The sequence below is a fragment of the Protopterus annectens genome, chromosome 10.part0, assembly GCF_019279795.1.
Source record: "Protopterus annectens isolate FY-2018-M chromosome 10.part0, PAN1.0, whole genome shotgun sequence".
Lineage (NCBI taxonomy): Eukaryota > Metazoa > Chordata > Ceratodontiformes > Protopteridae > Protopterus > Protopterus annectens.
In genome coordinates, this window is record NC_056744.1 from 1,587,611,783 (window position 1) to 1,587,627,758 (window position 15,976).

At 38.5% G+C, this 15,976-nt stretch overlaps 1 protein-coding gene and 1 non-coding gene across 2 annotated transcripts in view; one reads left to right on the top strand and one right to left on the bottom strand.

Moving 5' to 3' along the window:
• The window catches only part of LOC122814343 (perforin-1-like), a 232,251-nt gene that overhangs the window by 135,321 nt on the left and 80,954 nt on the right, over positions 1-15,976 (bottom strand). The gene's annotated exons all lie outside the window — the stretch shown is intronic.
• Positions 11,645-11,717, top strand: TRNAK-UUU. The gene has a single exon. It is a non-coding gene; the product is annotated as a tRNA-Lys (tRNA).

Here is a 15,976-nt window from a genome sequence, read left to right on the forward strand (position 1 = left end):
CTTAACTTCTTTGTTGAACAATCAGCTGCAAAGACAAGGAATAAAGGCTTTTAAAACCTTACTCGATCTAATTCCTGTTAATACAACAGTTGTATTAACGTGCATTTTCTAAACGATAATAACAATGTATTTCTTGCGTTACTGCCTGAATGCAATGTAGTGCTTTACCAGGAAATGAAACATTTTTAGGAGGAACAGTATGACCGTATGAGGCAAAATCAGAAGGACCACTCTACAAATTAACAGCAGTGCGATCATTATATTAGAACTGTTGCCCCGACAACAAAAAAACACTTTTTTATTTAAGCAGCATTATAAACTTTGTAAAACATATAGATAGTTATTTTTATTTGTCTGGTATATTGAAATATAGCTCATTTTATGTTTTGAGTTACTTTGCCATTTTTCCAGCATTTCGATTGGTCCATTGGTCTCAAAAATGAACTACAGGTTCAAAGGTCAATTGTTTAGTTTCTGCTAGGCATCTCAGTTGTTTTTGTGAAGAAATGGAGCTCATGGATGGATTACAAGGCTCAAGCTGCTTTCAAAAAACTCTAATTTCAAAACCATTTAAGTAAGAAGGTGGGAATTATATTTAACATGTATCAAATGATTAAAAAAAATGTTTGCAAAATGCTGCAAAGTTTACTTATGTGTTGCAAATCTATTGTACTGTAGAAAAATGGCAGTTTAAGCACATTTACTTCCATACAGTTTAAAAACAGGCATAAAATATAAGCTCTATCTTAAAGGTTATTAATAACTAATATGTCATGCTTACTTCACTAAATAGACACATCTGCAGTACTTTGTTAAATAACATAAACAGAGCCTTTTAGGGGGCTCTATAATTTTCATAAAATCAAGACATAGTATACTATAACCACACTGCAAGTGAGACATTGCACTCATATAAATTCCAACACATCACATTAGCTATATTTTATGAACTTTTTTATGTGTGTTTACATTTTAGGTATTAATAGAGAAAAGAAAAAAAATAATAATATATACTTTATCCAAGATGTAGTTTAATTCATGGAAGTTATTAAGAATAACAGCTAGGCATTTCTTAGGTACCTTGCAGTCTATGCTAAATGTGATGGATACATTTTAATTACTAAAGGTTATTAAGAATAACAGCTAGGCATTTCTTAAGTACCTTGCAGCCTATACTAAATGTGATGGATGAAGTTATGTTACTTCATATATCTATATTATTGATTTAAAATAGCAATAGAGATATTAATGAAAATAAATCATATTTTCCTTGTTTATCTTTGTAGCAAACTATGATATCAGAATGTTAGTTGACTATTCAAAAGATTTATGGTAAAGGAGACAAAAAAGGCAAAAAGTATATTTTGTTCATTTGTCTTTGAGTTTCTTCTTGTCTTTCACAGCCCAGTCAGACTTTATTGCTGCTTGCCTCTTTAATGTTGAAGTAGTATCCATTTGATCTTCTGTAGTTACCAGATTCTTCTTCTTTATAAAAGTGTTTGCTTCTTTTAGGGTTTCGAAGGTTCTTTTCCCCTCAGGAAGGTGAAGTCTAATTTTGGCAGGGTATGTCAATTGTGCCTTAATACCAGCTTGCTTGAGAGATTTGATGAGAGGAATGAAAGTTTTTCTTTTTGTAAAAACAGTAGTAAAGTAGTCGTTATCAAATCTATCTAATCATTTATTTTTATAGGAGAGAGAGCCCAAGCTGATTTTAAGATCAGATCCTTGTCCTGGTTAGACATTAGTTTTGCTATTATTGATCTGGGATATGTCTTCTTATTTTTTGATGGGATTGTAGTTAGTGATCTATGGGCTCTTTCAAAGCCAAAAGAAAGAGCCTCTGGTAAATTTAGTGTTTTAGGGATCCATGTTGTCAAAAAATTATCATATTGTCTCCTTCCATTCCTTCCAGTATACCATATATCCTGATGTTATTTCTTCTGGTTTGGCTTTCTAAATCATCTACTTTATTGATGAGTTTGTTATTTTGTAATAGGAGAGTTTCTATATTTTTCTGTGTCTTTCAGTCTGCTGTCAATATCCGAGACAGATTATTCTATTGCTGAAATTTGTATTTTCTGTTGTTTTAGAATGTCACTCAGTATTTCAATTTGTTTACTGGAATCTTCTTTTATTTTATCCACTTTTGTATCTAGTTTGTCCAATTTTGTTATTAGGTCTTGGATATTTGTCAGAATGGAGTGTATCTCTTTCTTCAGAGAGCTGTCTTGCTGTGTAGATTTTAAAAGGCCCATCTTTTCTTTAAGTGCAGTTTTCCCTTCCTTCCTTCTTCTTGTTAGTTTGACATGAAAATCTGGAGATTCTTAGATGAAAAATACACCAAAAGAAAGCTTTCAAGTTCTAGTTTATAGAACTATTAATTTGAAATTATTTGTGGTGAGTTTAGTAATACATCCTGTCAGGAAAGTTGGAAAGCTGCAGAGCAGAGATTTTATGCTGCTATCAGGCTTCCATCCAAGCCACGCCTCCCGAAGTACATTTATTTTTGATGTAAATAGAGACACCTCTGCCTTTAGTTCCTGCCTGTGAAGTAGCTGGCCTAAATGTGTAGAAGGGATTATAACCTAGCACTGTTGGTGTGCTCTTCACGGTTTTAAACCATGTGTCAGTGGCCACACAGACATTAGCATTTTCTAGGTTAAAAAGAGCTTTTAAGGAGTGGAGTGTTTTGTTTAGATTCCTAGCCTTGAGCAGTAATAACTTTAGACCGTCTTGCTTTTGATTGGCTATGTCAGAAGTTCTTCCAGTTTGGCATTGCCTAAAAAAGGCACCATGGGCGAAGACAATTTAGAATCTTCTTCACAAATATGCAAAGTTAGAAATGTAAAGGAACACTGTTCAAATCTTTAAAACATTCTGTACAAACAGATTATAAATCAACATGTAAGAACTTATTTACAATATCATAGCCTCATGCTGGCATATAATACACAGGTTAATCTGAAATTATGTACAAAAACTTCATCCAGACATGCTAACACAGATGACAGTGTCTAATTTCTTCACATCTTGTATTTCCCTTCAAATATCTTTGGTGCTGCTCATTTTGTATTGGTTAGTTTTGCTTTCACCTTTGCATAAATATTGTACCATATTAAATTTCTTTTTTGTTCCCATGTCCATATTTCTTCTTCAGATGTCTCCCACTCCTCCTGTTTCTCTTTACTTGAATGATTCATTGTTACATCATGCTGAATATAACCTGTGTTAGACTTTCTAATCTAAATCCTTCACTTCACAGGTATTCCATAACTTTAACTTCTGTTGTTTTAAGTTCTACTTTGCTAATCTTCTGTTCTACATTCCTTCTTTTTTATCTTATTTTTCTATTGTGAAATTTTTTGTATCTGAATGCCATTGCCTGTATTTCTCTTTGAATATCTTTGTGCCTGCTTTTTGTATTGATTAATTTAGCTTTCCCCTTTGCATAAATATTGCACCATATCATATCTGTCTTTCTTTCCTATGTCCATATTTCTTTTTTAGACTTTCCAAATATTTCTAGATGTTATTCTTTATATTTTTGCACTTCCTCAGTTGCTTCTTTTTCCAAACAGCCCAAAGTTTCTCAGTCTATATAATGTTGTCATAAACCTGTTGTATTAATGAACACACATTTTTATTTGAAGCTTCTGACAGTTTTACTTGTGCAAATATTTTTCTTTCCTCTAATTTTTCTGTTAATTGTTTTGTGCATCTTCTGTCTGGAAATTCTGGTCTTCTTGCATAATAGCAACAATACATAATTTGTTGCTTATCCTTAATAGTCCACGCTGTCATCTTTATGGCTCTTTTTGGGCCTATCAGTTTTTGTGAATTTTGTGGACTCCTACAACTTCTGCAATGATGGGGGGGGGGGGTTCATCCTCCCCCTAGACCTGGCCTAGCCCCATTGTAAGAATATTTCTGTGTCTTGAGGATTCTACACTGTGATTTTTCCAGTCTGGTACCAGTACTCCTACCAGGATTGGACACTTGTTTATTTTGGGCCTTGTGCACCCAGCTTTCTTTTTTTATTTTGTAACCTACTTCTGTCCATGGAATATGCTATATAAAATACAGTCTATATATCAGCATCATCTTGGTGGGATTTTGTGAAAAACAGGTCCACCATGTGAAAGTACTCACCAAAACTTGAGGATGAATTTGCTTGCTTATTTATCATCTTTCCATTTGGACCTCATAACTTCCATATAAGTAACACCATTTGCAATTAGTTCAGTACAGTGTTATATAGTGCCCTTGAGACTGTGGTTATACCTGAAGAAGGCTTTGTAGTTATCCTTGAGCTGGGTGGCTACTTTATTCTCAGACTTGGCCTCATAGTTAATATGTTCCTAAAGTGCTTGTTTAATTTGATGGTTGTATTCATATTTTGCTGGATGTTGCACATTTTATTTTTGGCTATTATTTTCTTCTTTTTATTATAAACCTTTTTATGCTACTCCACCAAGGTAGTTTTTTAAGGTTTGCTTCACAATTGCTTCTTTGGAGAATTGCTGGTTTTATGCAATCATTTACATGTTGGTAAAAGTTGATGGTGTAAATTTCAGCATAAACATCAGAGCTTCCTGGGTTTGCAGGGTACTTCAATACAGCCAAGGAATCATTCAGAAGTAGGAAGTTAGTCTTGGAGAAGTTTTTTGAAGTACCGGGGCCCAGATGGCACTCTGGTTTTACCTTTATGATGATGGAGATGGCTTTATGGTCAGATGTAACAAATGACAATGTTACACTGGAAATAGAGTATGATTTCCTGTATTAGTGTGGAGAGCATCAAGGATAACCTACAACCTATACCAAGACTATATGCTGGCACTTATGGGATGTATGGGCCAGAAAATTCTCAGAATTTTCTTGCCACCTGTCCATGAATTAAGAGTTTGTCTGCATCATGGTCTGCCAGCCATACTATCTGTTACATTTATTATCAGGATAATTACCCCATTGGGGATCCTTCCTCTTTTTTTTTTTTAGTTTTCTTTAAAACTATATACTTTTAATGTCTCTTATAAGGATAAAATTCAAAGTGTATTTTTGCCTAGGTCCTGAATATAAATACAAAGAATGTCCATCTGTCAGGCATTCATACCTAAGACAATTTGTAGTTGTCTAGGTTCTTAGAAACTCCACATTGAAAATAAGCATCTTCAAGTGCAGGCTTATGGCTAGGATGACCTCTGAGTCATCAAACTTGGATGTCACTCATCCTAAAAAAAAAAGATTAAAAAGTTAAAAAGATAAGATGAAGTTGCTTGACAAATCTGCTTCTTTTAATTGGTTTGAGTTGGATTCTCCACTGAGGCACTTGATCAGTACTTAGACCATCTGACTACCATACCACCACCTGCTGGTGGGACTCCTTGGGAGGCCATTATGGTGCAGGGAATCAGCATGTCCAAACTGACTGACCGGATGACTGACTCAGCTGTGAATGGAGAACCAAGATGAATCATCACTGAGGGAACTGGGGGAATTCCTCAAATTTGTGTCTGAGAAGAAATGCCAGATAGCCTAATAAAGGTATGTCTGGGGTCTGCTCCTCCTCATACTATTTCATTGGAGAATCCTAAGAAAATGAGAAAAAAGACCAAACATATCTCTCCTCCAGCTACTCCAAATCCTTCCCCTGGGGACCCTTGGCAGGAGTGATTCAATTTCTCTAGCTCTTTATAAAGTCCTCATGCCTTTGCAGCCCCATAATTTTCTTGTCTCTGTTTCTGCACCTCATAGAAGGAAAAGTGTACTTAATAAAGGTCTATGTACTTAATAAAGGATTTTTGACTGGAAACAGACTGTCTACCCTGCTTGGATTACTTTTGAATACTGTTTCTGTATAACATTTTTTATTATTTCTTTATATTTTTTATTATTTTTTTGACTTAGGATGAGTTTAAGTTTGCTACATCTACTACCATTACCTGATCTGAGTAACATACAGTGATTAACTAGAGATATATGGATTGAAAATCTTCCACACAGAGAAGTTTCTTACACTGTTTTATTAACACAAGACACATACAACTTTTAAGATTTTTATGCCTTTGGATCTCACCTTTAATTTACTGCTTTTTTGCTTTTGGTTTATCTATGCCCCCGGTGTTTTTATAAAATGCTTAGCCACTGTCATAGTGTTTTGCAGGCTCCAGCATATCAGGATCTATCCATACCTAGACTAATTCTTCATTCAGGCCACTTCTGTTCAAGAAGGTATTCAGGACTCACACTTCGCAACCAGTCTCTTTTATTTAGGTTTTACTCTGAACCCCCGAAAATCTACATTGGAACCTATTCAGTCTCTGGTGCTTCTAAGATATTTATTGGATACCCCCAGTATTATGGTGTTACTTACTCCAGAAAAAAAGTTCAGTTTCTCACTATTTCCTATCCCTGACAAACCTTCAAGTGACCTCACGAGGACAGATTTTGTTGAGTTCATGGCACAAATCAAATGCTCCCATATGCCAGATGTTATTGGATGGGAGAGAGGAAATTCACCCCAGGGTTCACGTCAGTCACCTGCTAGACAGAGGTCTAGGGAAGTAAATACTGTGGGAAGAAATAGCCAGGGAATTGTTATGGCTAGGCTTATATAGGCCCTAGGATCAATAGCCTAGTACCAACCTATGAACCTATGAAAAAGATTCAGTGGTTATGAAATCAGCAAGGGCTCTACACTGTCTTCCTCTTATCTTTTTCAGTCCTGTACTTTGTGAAGAAATAAGTGTTTTGACTGATCAGTCTAGTGGCAATCAGTCCAGGCATTCCTTATCTTGTCCCATCTTCCCAACACAAGGTATCAGAAGATGCTTAAGATTTTGCATGGGGTGCCTGCTCAAAAGGTATTAAAGTTCATGAAAATCTGGTCTAAGCAAAATAAGAACAAACACATAAACATAAAAAAAGAGAAAATTTCTGATCTTCTGCAGGGAAAATATTTACTGAACATTCTATTGTGGAATTAATTTCATTTATTGTAGTTTAAGTTTGTTTTTGATTATCTAGTTCCTCCTAAAAAGGGAAAAGGGCTAACATGGCTAGTGCCAGTGTAGAAAGATTCCAACGTGGAACTTGGACCACGTGGCTCATACACAAAAGCACAGATAAAGAATGAGCTGATTCTAAGCTAGCAAAAATAATTCAAAGGTGTTCAGTTTTAGCTGGTCAGTGGCCATAGTTTAATAGACACAATTTAGTAAGTTAAGAATTTAAAATAATATTAAAATAATGGTGTTTGTCATGTTTAGGGAGACAAGACCTTGTAGGTTCATAGGTTCATAGGTTTACAGGTGTGTACTAGGCTAACAGCCCTGGAGCCTATATAACCCTAGCCCAAGAAGATTCCCTGGCATCATGCTGCCCAAAGTTAATTCCCAGTGCCCCTGTCAAGCAAGGCCACTGAAGTGACCCCGGGGTGAACTTCCTATTGCTCACCCACTCATCAAGATTTCTCTTAAGGAGGGCCAGTGAAGAGATCTGCTTGATGTGAATGGGGAGTTTGATCCAGAGTATGGAACGTGTCTGTGTTAGAAACCTGTCCCTCGAGCATGTTCTGTTTATTGTGGTAATGAGGTTAAGGTCCCTGGAGCATGTGGCATGGAGGGATTGGGATTTCTTTAGGTGTAGCATATCTAACAGCTCTGGATCTAACATGGCTTTGTAGGTCAAGCAGAGATCACCTCTAAGTAAGCGATAAGAGACAGAGTACAGCTGGAGCCTTTTGAGTCTGTCCACATAGGACATGTGTCATGTCTAAGGCTTAAGATCCTCTTAGTGAGGTATTTTTCTGGCCTTTCCAGTTGTTGCAGGTGTCTAGTCAGGTACATACCAAATGGGGTGTTGTATTCTATAATAGGTCTAATGAGGAACAAGTAGAGAGGGATTATGACCTCTTTCTTCCTGGATGAGAAACCTTTTGTAATGAGATGTGCCACATAGAAGGACTTTCTGACTACAGTGGGAATGTGGTTATCAAAAGAGAGGTTGCTGTCAACCTCTGTCCTCAGGTCTCTTTTTACACCTTTGATGTTTAGTGGACTACCATCTATGTGGTAGTTCATGGGCATTACATTTTTCCTAAAGGGAAAGACAATGCACCTTTTGACATTGAGCTTAAGGCCATGGTTCTGGCACCAGTCACTGGTGCCATTCAGGCCTTTTTGTAGACTGTCTACATCAGTTGGAGAATCAATACTGGCTCCCAGTTTGCAATCATCTGTGAACTTCATCAGCCAGAGTCCCTTTGTGTTGGCTTGAACTTCAGAGAAGTAGATAGCAAACAGGAGAGGACCTAGGACCGATCCCTATGGGACACCACTTGTAACTGGTCAGTAGTCAAATTTGTAGTCCACTTCTTTCACAGTGTGGGTTCTATCATTGAGCCATTTGGCAACTCATCTTATTACATAGGGGTTTATGCCTAGTTCAGTGAGTCTATCTATTATTCCTGAGTGAGGGATGGTGTCAAAGGCCTTGGCAAGATGTAGGTAGGCTGTGTGAACTACCTTGCCCTCATCCACAGCTCTGGTGACAGACTCGAAGAAGTCTATCAGGTTGAGCAGGTTGAGCAGGCATGATCTACCTTTTACAAACCCATACTGCGTGGAGTCCAGAGTTTGGAGATTACCTATGTCTTTATTTATAAGGTCCATGATGATGCACTCCATTGCCTTACATATCAGACTCATCAGGCTAATGGGGCAGTAGTTCCCAGGGTCTGTAGTCGCTCCCCCTTTGTGGAGTGGGATGACCTTGATTGTTTTGTTTCCCACATATGTGTTCTGTGCAATAAACAAAATTATTCTTCTCTGCTGAACTGTGTTGTCTGAAGTTATTTGTACCATAGCAGGTTCATTGCCATCTCTGGAATTCAGGACCACTTCAAATTCTAACAGACAATACCACAGTCATGCAGTATATCAACAAATGGTGGGAGGAAATGTGCTTTATAGAGTTGCCATTATATTGCAATTCATAACAACATCTTTCTCCAGGTTGTATACATTCCCCTCAGAACAAATCAAAATGGCAAACTATTCGAACAGATCTAAGGCAGACCTTCACAAAAGGATGCTGAACTGAGAAGTCTTCCTTTAGATTATTCATCAGTGGGAAACTCTCAGATAGATTTTGTCCTCCACTCTAAACAAATGGTTGAAACCCTTTTGCCCCAGAGCTCTCTGCCAGAATTCTTGGAAAACAAACACTTTCCCTTTTACATGGAAAGGGAAATTCCTGCATCCATTCCCTCCCTTATCACTAATCCTAAAGGTTCTACTGAAATTCAGAAAAACTATCCAAAGATGTTATTAAGAATTCCATTTTGGCCCATACAACATTGATTCTCCCTTCATTTCGACCTGGCCAAGGGCAATCCCTGCAAGTCATATTCTGGACTTGCTCATACAATATAAGGGCTATCTAATTCATCTGAATCCAAAGACATTGAACCTCACAGTTTGCATTAGGAGAACTGGCATTACTCATTGAGTGGTAGAGGGAATATACCTGGTCTATCTGAGTTGGGAAGCACACAAAAGGGCTCTAAGTGTAGTCATTGTATTGACCAGAGGGCTCAGTCAGTTTTCTTTATTTCCAGTGCTGGTATAAATTCAGCACGTTTGCATTGAGCTGCTTGCTGTGCCAGTATCCTGTACAGATGCAAACATCTGGAAACATTGCTTATTTTCATTATACTGTGAATGTTTATTCTGCTAGTTAGCTTATTACAGCACCCAGGACTATTACTCTTCAGATACCATCTGATTTTCGAGCTGGGCAACATAGCTGGTTAGGTTAGCTGCAGATTACATCTACATTTACTTATTTAGTTATTTGACATTTGTTACTAGGATACTCTGACTGGGCAAATGCCCTTTTCAGCAGACGCCCAGGGAGAAAAGCTCCAAAGTAATATTATATAATATTTTAAAGTACAGTGAATGTAAAAACACAGTGCAATTTTCTACAAAATGCATTAACAAAAATTAAGGCAAAAGAGAGACATTATACAATTGCATTTAAAACAGGTTGTTATAAGAGTGATGCATAGATGCGGGAAAAGGAAACATTGATTAAGATCAGCGGATCAGTAGTAGTATTCAAAGGGGGGGTGTTATTACGAGTGAATACTTAGTGAGTCTAGTAGATGTTAGTAGAAGTAGTAGTACGGGAGAATTCCAGAATAGATAAGTGAGGGTGGCAGTTAAGAGTCAGAATCAGAAAGGTAGAAAAGGATTGGGATGTAGAGGATGTTGAGATGTAGAAGAATGGCACTAGGTATTAGGCAGGAGGAGGAGAATAAGGGAGAGGGGTAATAGATAGGATTAGGACACGATAGGTGGAGGTAGGTTACAGAGACATGTGCAGATGATGTTTAGATGATGTTTGAGGGATTTCTTATATTTGTGTGTGGGGTTATACTTCTTAGGGCCAGGGGAAGCTTGTTACAAAGGATAACTATACAAACTATGTCCTGCAGATTTTTTTGGTTTATAGATTTGTAATAAACATTGATCAGAGCTCCTAAGGAAACAAGAGGGGTTATAAAGTGAGACTAGTGAGGAAGTACTTGAACAGGATGAAGGTTTGTTGATGATGGAGTGGATGATAAGACGTTGGGTAGATTTGATGTGGTTTGGGAACTCAAGCCAGATGAATGGTTTAAGGGCCAGACAGTGATGAGATTTGGAAGGCAGATTAGCAGCAAATCTTTCAACTTTGTTATAGGTAGTTTCAAGTCTGGAGAGTAGAGATGACTGAAGGTTAGTAAAGATTTGTGAACAGTAAAAACAGGTTGGGAAGAAAGTAAGTATTGGCAAGTGAGATCTTAGAGTCAGAGGTGAGATATCTTTTGTTTATGTAAAGGAGGCCGAGCATTTGATGGGTTTTCTTGATGCAGTGAAGAATGTGCAGGTCAATTTTCAGTTGATCATCTATGATTATTCCTAGTAGCTTTGTGTCATTATTGGGAGAGATTATGGTGTTGTTAAGTGAAGAAATGTTAAATGAGGGTTTAAGGTGGTAGAGGGGTTTTGGGAGGAAGACTAGAAGTTTTTTTTTTGGGGGGGGGGGGGGATTGAGTGTGTGTTAGTTTTTTAGTAAGCCAGGTTTCTGTGAGATTAAATGATGCTTGTGTAATGGTAAGCAGTTTGGTTGGGCGGTCTGCTATGAAATTGACTGAGGGTTACTATGTGTGCGTGTGTGTGCGCATGCGCATGCATGTGTGCATGTATGTGTGTGCATGTGTGTGTGTGTGTGTGTGTGTGTGTGTGTGTGTGTGTGTGTGTGTGTGTGTGTGTGTGTGTGTGTGTGTGTGCGTGTGTGACTGAGTGAGGTGAGTGTGTGTGTGTATGTGTGTGTGTGTGTGTGTGTGTGTGTGTGTGTGTTTGTATGAAAGACCACTACTGGTTGCTGGGTTCTGAGCAATGGTTTACCTTTACATGTGCGTATTGCACAAGGGCAAACAGCAATTTTCCAAAAGGCAGTTTGCAACCGCCAAATGGAAAAAGGTTAGAATGTGCAACAAGCAAATGCACAGTGAGATTCGCTCATTGCACATTTAACATTCTGGAACAGATTGCACTATAGTGGGAATCGGGAAATGGTTCCTTTCCCCACTATAGCCTGGATAGCTCAGTCGGTAGAGCATCAGACTTTTAATCTGAGGGTCCAGGGTTCAAGTCCCTGTTCGGGTGTGTGTTTCTTTAGTTGCTTGTAAAACTGTGAAGGGGACCCTGTCCTTGCTTCACATGTGAATCTTGCATGATAATATGGCTGACAAAGTTTGCAGATGACTGCAAACTGGGCGCCATAGTAGAAAACACATCTGACACAGATATCCTTCAGAAGGGTCTCACAGAAACGGATAACTGGTGCCAGAGCCATGGCCTAAAGTTAAATGCCAAAAAATGCATAGTCATACCCTTCGGGAAAAACAAGGTTACCCCTAGCTACCAAATAGGTGGCAATCCACTGAGCACAGAAGAAGTTATCAGGGACCTGGGGACCCAGGTTGATAGTAGTCTGTCATTCGACACCCATGTAGCTAAAGTAGTTAGGAAGACCTTCTACATTGCCCACCTTATCATGAAGGGATTCTCATCTAGATCAAGGGAGGTCATAGTCTCCCTATACTCATCACTCATCAGACCAATGATTGAGTACAATGCCCCATTCGGAATGTATCTGACCCGACACTTGCAGCAGCTGGAGAGGCCACAAAAGTTCCTCACCAAAAGGATAAAGGGTCTCAAACATCTGTCCTATGCTGCCCGACTGAAAGAACTCCAGCTCTATTCAGTCGCACTTGCTCAGAGGTGACCTTTGCCTAACATACAAGGCCATGTCAAACCCAGATTTGATGAATATGCTTCACCTCAAAAATCTAGATCCGTCAGAGCCACAAGGGCGGGAGACTTAAACCTCGACACGGCTATTAATAGGACGTGCTGGAGGGATAGATTCATCACCCAAAGACTCCCTATGCTGTGGAATAAAATCCCGGTATATGTGAGGCAGAGCACCTCGCTGGCCTTGTTCAAGAGAAATCTTGACCAATGGATGGGAGATCGCAGATATACCCCAGGGATTACCTCAGTGTCACTGCTCGACAGAGGCACAGCAAAATAATGGGTATAGTTCCCCATACTAAAAGGGTGGCGTAAGCCACAAAACTATGGGCTAGGCTTGTAAATGCCCTCGGGCAGATAGCCTAGTATGAACCTATGAACCTATGAACCTATGAACTATAGTGTGATCTCAGAGCTAGAATAATAAAATAGGGAGGTGTGGGGGATGCAAAGGGGCATGCTTTGCAGGACTTAATCTGAAATAATATTAAAAGCCAGGAGACTAAAGGGTGGGGGCCATACTGATAGCCATAGTGAAGATGGGAGGGTTACTAAAATGGTCCAGATTTTGACCTGCAATTACTAAGGGCAGCGCTGCCCAAACTATTGACTGTACCTCCAGCTATAAGGACACTAGAGAATATGCCTTTGATTCTGCCAGTACTTGTTCTGATAGTCAAGCACCTGCCTAGGAAACCAGATAAATTTTTAAGGTACTTCAGCCTCATATGTACCTATGTTATAACATATGGCTGAATCAAATCCACTTCCTTCAGACAAGGATGGGAGAGCCTTTGTCAGATTCAAAAAAAGGTTTACATTTCTTCAACCTTAGCTTTTAAAACTATTAATTGTCAGGCACACATGTCCCAATATCTTTTGGTATCATTTGCTAACATGAATACAGTTCTTGCCAACCTACCTTCTTCATATATTGTGTTTGTATTGCTTTCTATGGTTTTGTCAGTTACACAAGTCACTAAACACTCATTAAGATGCTCTTATGGTGCTGCAGATGCAGAATGTAGTGCTGTGGCAACAGTATCAGTCACATGCAAGTATGCATTTCTAAGATCCCAAAATCTGCCTGAAGATGTCACATCTGAAATTCTCAATGCTCCCTTTGATAAAGAGGTACTATTTGGCACTTCTGCTGAGATTCTTAAAAAAAATTGATGAAAGATGGGGGAAACTGATCTAAGGGGCAAAGCAAAATTTTCATTCCCCTTTACCAAAATACAGCAGAAAATTTCTTTCCAGCCCTATGCATTGTACTAGAAGCAATTTAAACAATCAGAAATGCATCTGTTTGAATAGCAATTATAAGGGCAGTTCTATGAAGAAATAAAGGACGCCATGGGACCAGTCTCATTCCAAAAATAATGACTGACTATGATCCCCGTCTTCACCATGACAGCTCTCTAAACCTTTCAAGAAATCTTCCTCTACATCATCTCCTGTAGTATCAGGTTACAGCAGGTTATTTGGACCTTGGAATCATTCAAAATGGCTAAAAGTTGCAATGGAAATGCCTCCCTCCAAAGCTAGGAATTCTGTCCCAACCTCAGAATCCAACCCATCTCTTTCCTTTCATTATTGCTCATATGCTATCCCAGGATGTGATAGAAACTAAACCAGGGGATCAAAAATTCCTGCCTTAGGAAAAACATAATCCTTTACCAAGAGCAGTTTATTTAGTTTTCCCTGTAGCTTCTAACTAAAACATGGGAATTCAGGATTTTTGAATACATTGCTTCTACAATTCTCATAATTCCTGTAGCCAGATTGCACATGAGAATGAATCAATGATTTCTCAAATCATGCTGAAATCATCACCTCAACCTCTTTTTTTTTTTAATTACTGTACTGAACTTTATCAGAAAGGAACTTCTCTGGAGGACAAACCAAATTATTCTCAATCTAGGTCATAGAATTTCCCCCTCAGCTCCTCCACAGTCTGTAACTACAGATCCCTCAGACTTTGTCTGAGAACTGTATTCAAGGGGTTCAAGGTACAATGTCTTTGGAACCATTATTTCAGAAGTAAGTACATATAAACATCAAAGAAATTATGGCATTAGTAAATACACTGAACGCCCTGAATCAGTTATGGACCCAGTGACCTTCTTAAGTAAACACAGACAACACCACTATCATGTGGAACTTAAAGAAAGGGGAACCAGGTCATACCTCCTATGCAAGCTAGCCATAATAGCATGGGAACTGGCAAATCAGCACAAACTATCTCTTCAGGCTACTTACAGTCTGTCAGAACAGAATACAGTGGAAAATACTACGAATAGGAGCAGGACCAGGATGGACCCCATGAATGGATGTTACACACAGGGGTCTTCCAGGAGATTATCCATCTGTGGGGAAATTCTCAAGCAGATCTGTTTGCCTCCATTCACAGCAAACAGTTGAAAAAAACCTCTGCTCCAGGACTCATTGCAGAACGGCTTGAAAGACAGATGCTTTCTCATGGGTGGGAGTGTTTCTATATGCTTCTCCCCTTCACTTGATAAACAGAGTTATTTTAAAGATCTGGGGGGGGACTCTCCAAAAATAATCTTGGTAACTCCCTTTTCACCCAGACGACAGTGGTTCTCCTTTGTTTTCAAGTTGGCCAAGGGCAATTACCACAAACTTCCACAAAGGATGGACATGCTAACAGATGACAAAGGATCTCTGATTCACCCCATCCTGAAATTATTTCATCTGACAGACTGAATGTTACAGTATTGATCCATCTAAAGAGTTGAACTGGGTAATCTTATTTGACCAAATGAAGAGATCTTCTTGTTAATGTGACAAAGTTAAGGAACCAAGACCCTTTAAAGACTGAAGCTCCTTTGGTTCTTCACTATCTGTGTGAACTGCTAAAATCTGTCATTTTGTACTCCTCTATTAAGATTCATTTTTCATCCGTTATTGTCTGTCTGGCCTTAGATAACCCTTTTCATCATCATTTCAGGCAAAACAATTTTTGAAAGGGGTTCTTCACATTAGTCCACCTAGAAAACAGGTGACTCGTCTTTGGGTTCTTAACTTTGTACTGAAAAATCTTACACTTTCTTCCATTTGACCCAGCTCATCAGGCTGATTTAAGTTCCTGAAATAGAGAACAGTGTTACTCCCTGCTTTGACTTCAGCTAGAAGACTGCCTGAGGTGCAAGGTCTTATGCTTTCTCATCTTTTGCAAGGATAGGGTATCCTTATGAACTAACCCTTCCTTCATGCCAAAGGTTCAGTTTTGAATGTTCAATGTTTAATATTTCAAACTCAAAGCCAGGAAAAGCCTTCTATTTTATCATCAGTCCATCTGTCTGATTTTTTAAAGCAGATGAGAGAACCAGATTTCTTAATATTTTTAATGGAGCAGAATTTCACCATCCCTTAAATCTTCTATGAAATGAATTCCCAAGAATGCTGATGCTACCTGTCTTTACAAATACCATCAGGTTATTATTTCTTGTCATTACATTGCAAACTTTCCTAACCATTGTTGCAATATAATAGGCAAACACAAGGAAGCTGTCCACCCAGGTATCCACTTCACTCATGACCTTTTCATTTTGAAGTGGTGTGTTGTCTATGCCATACAT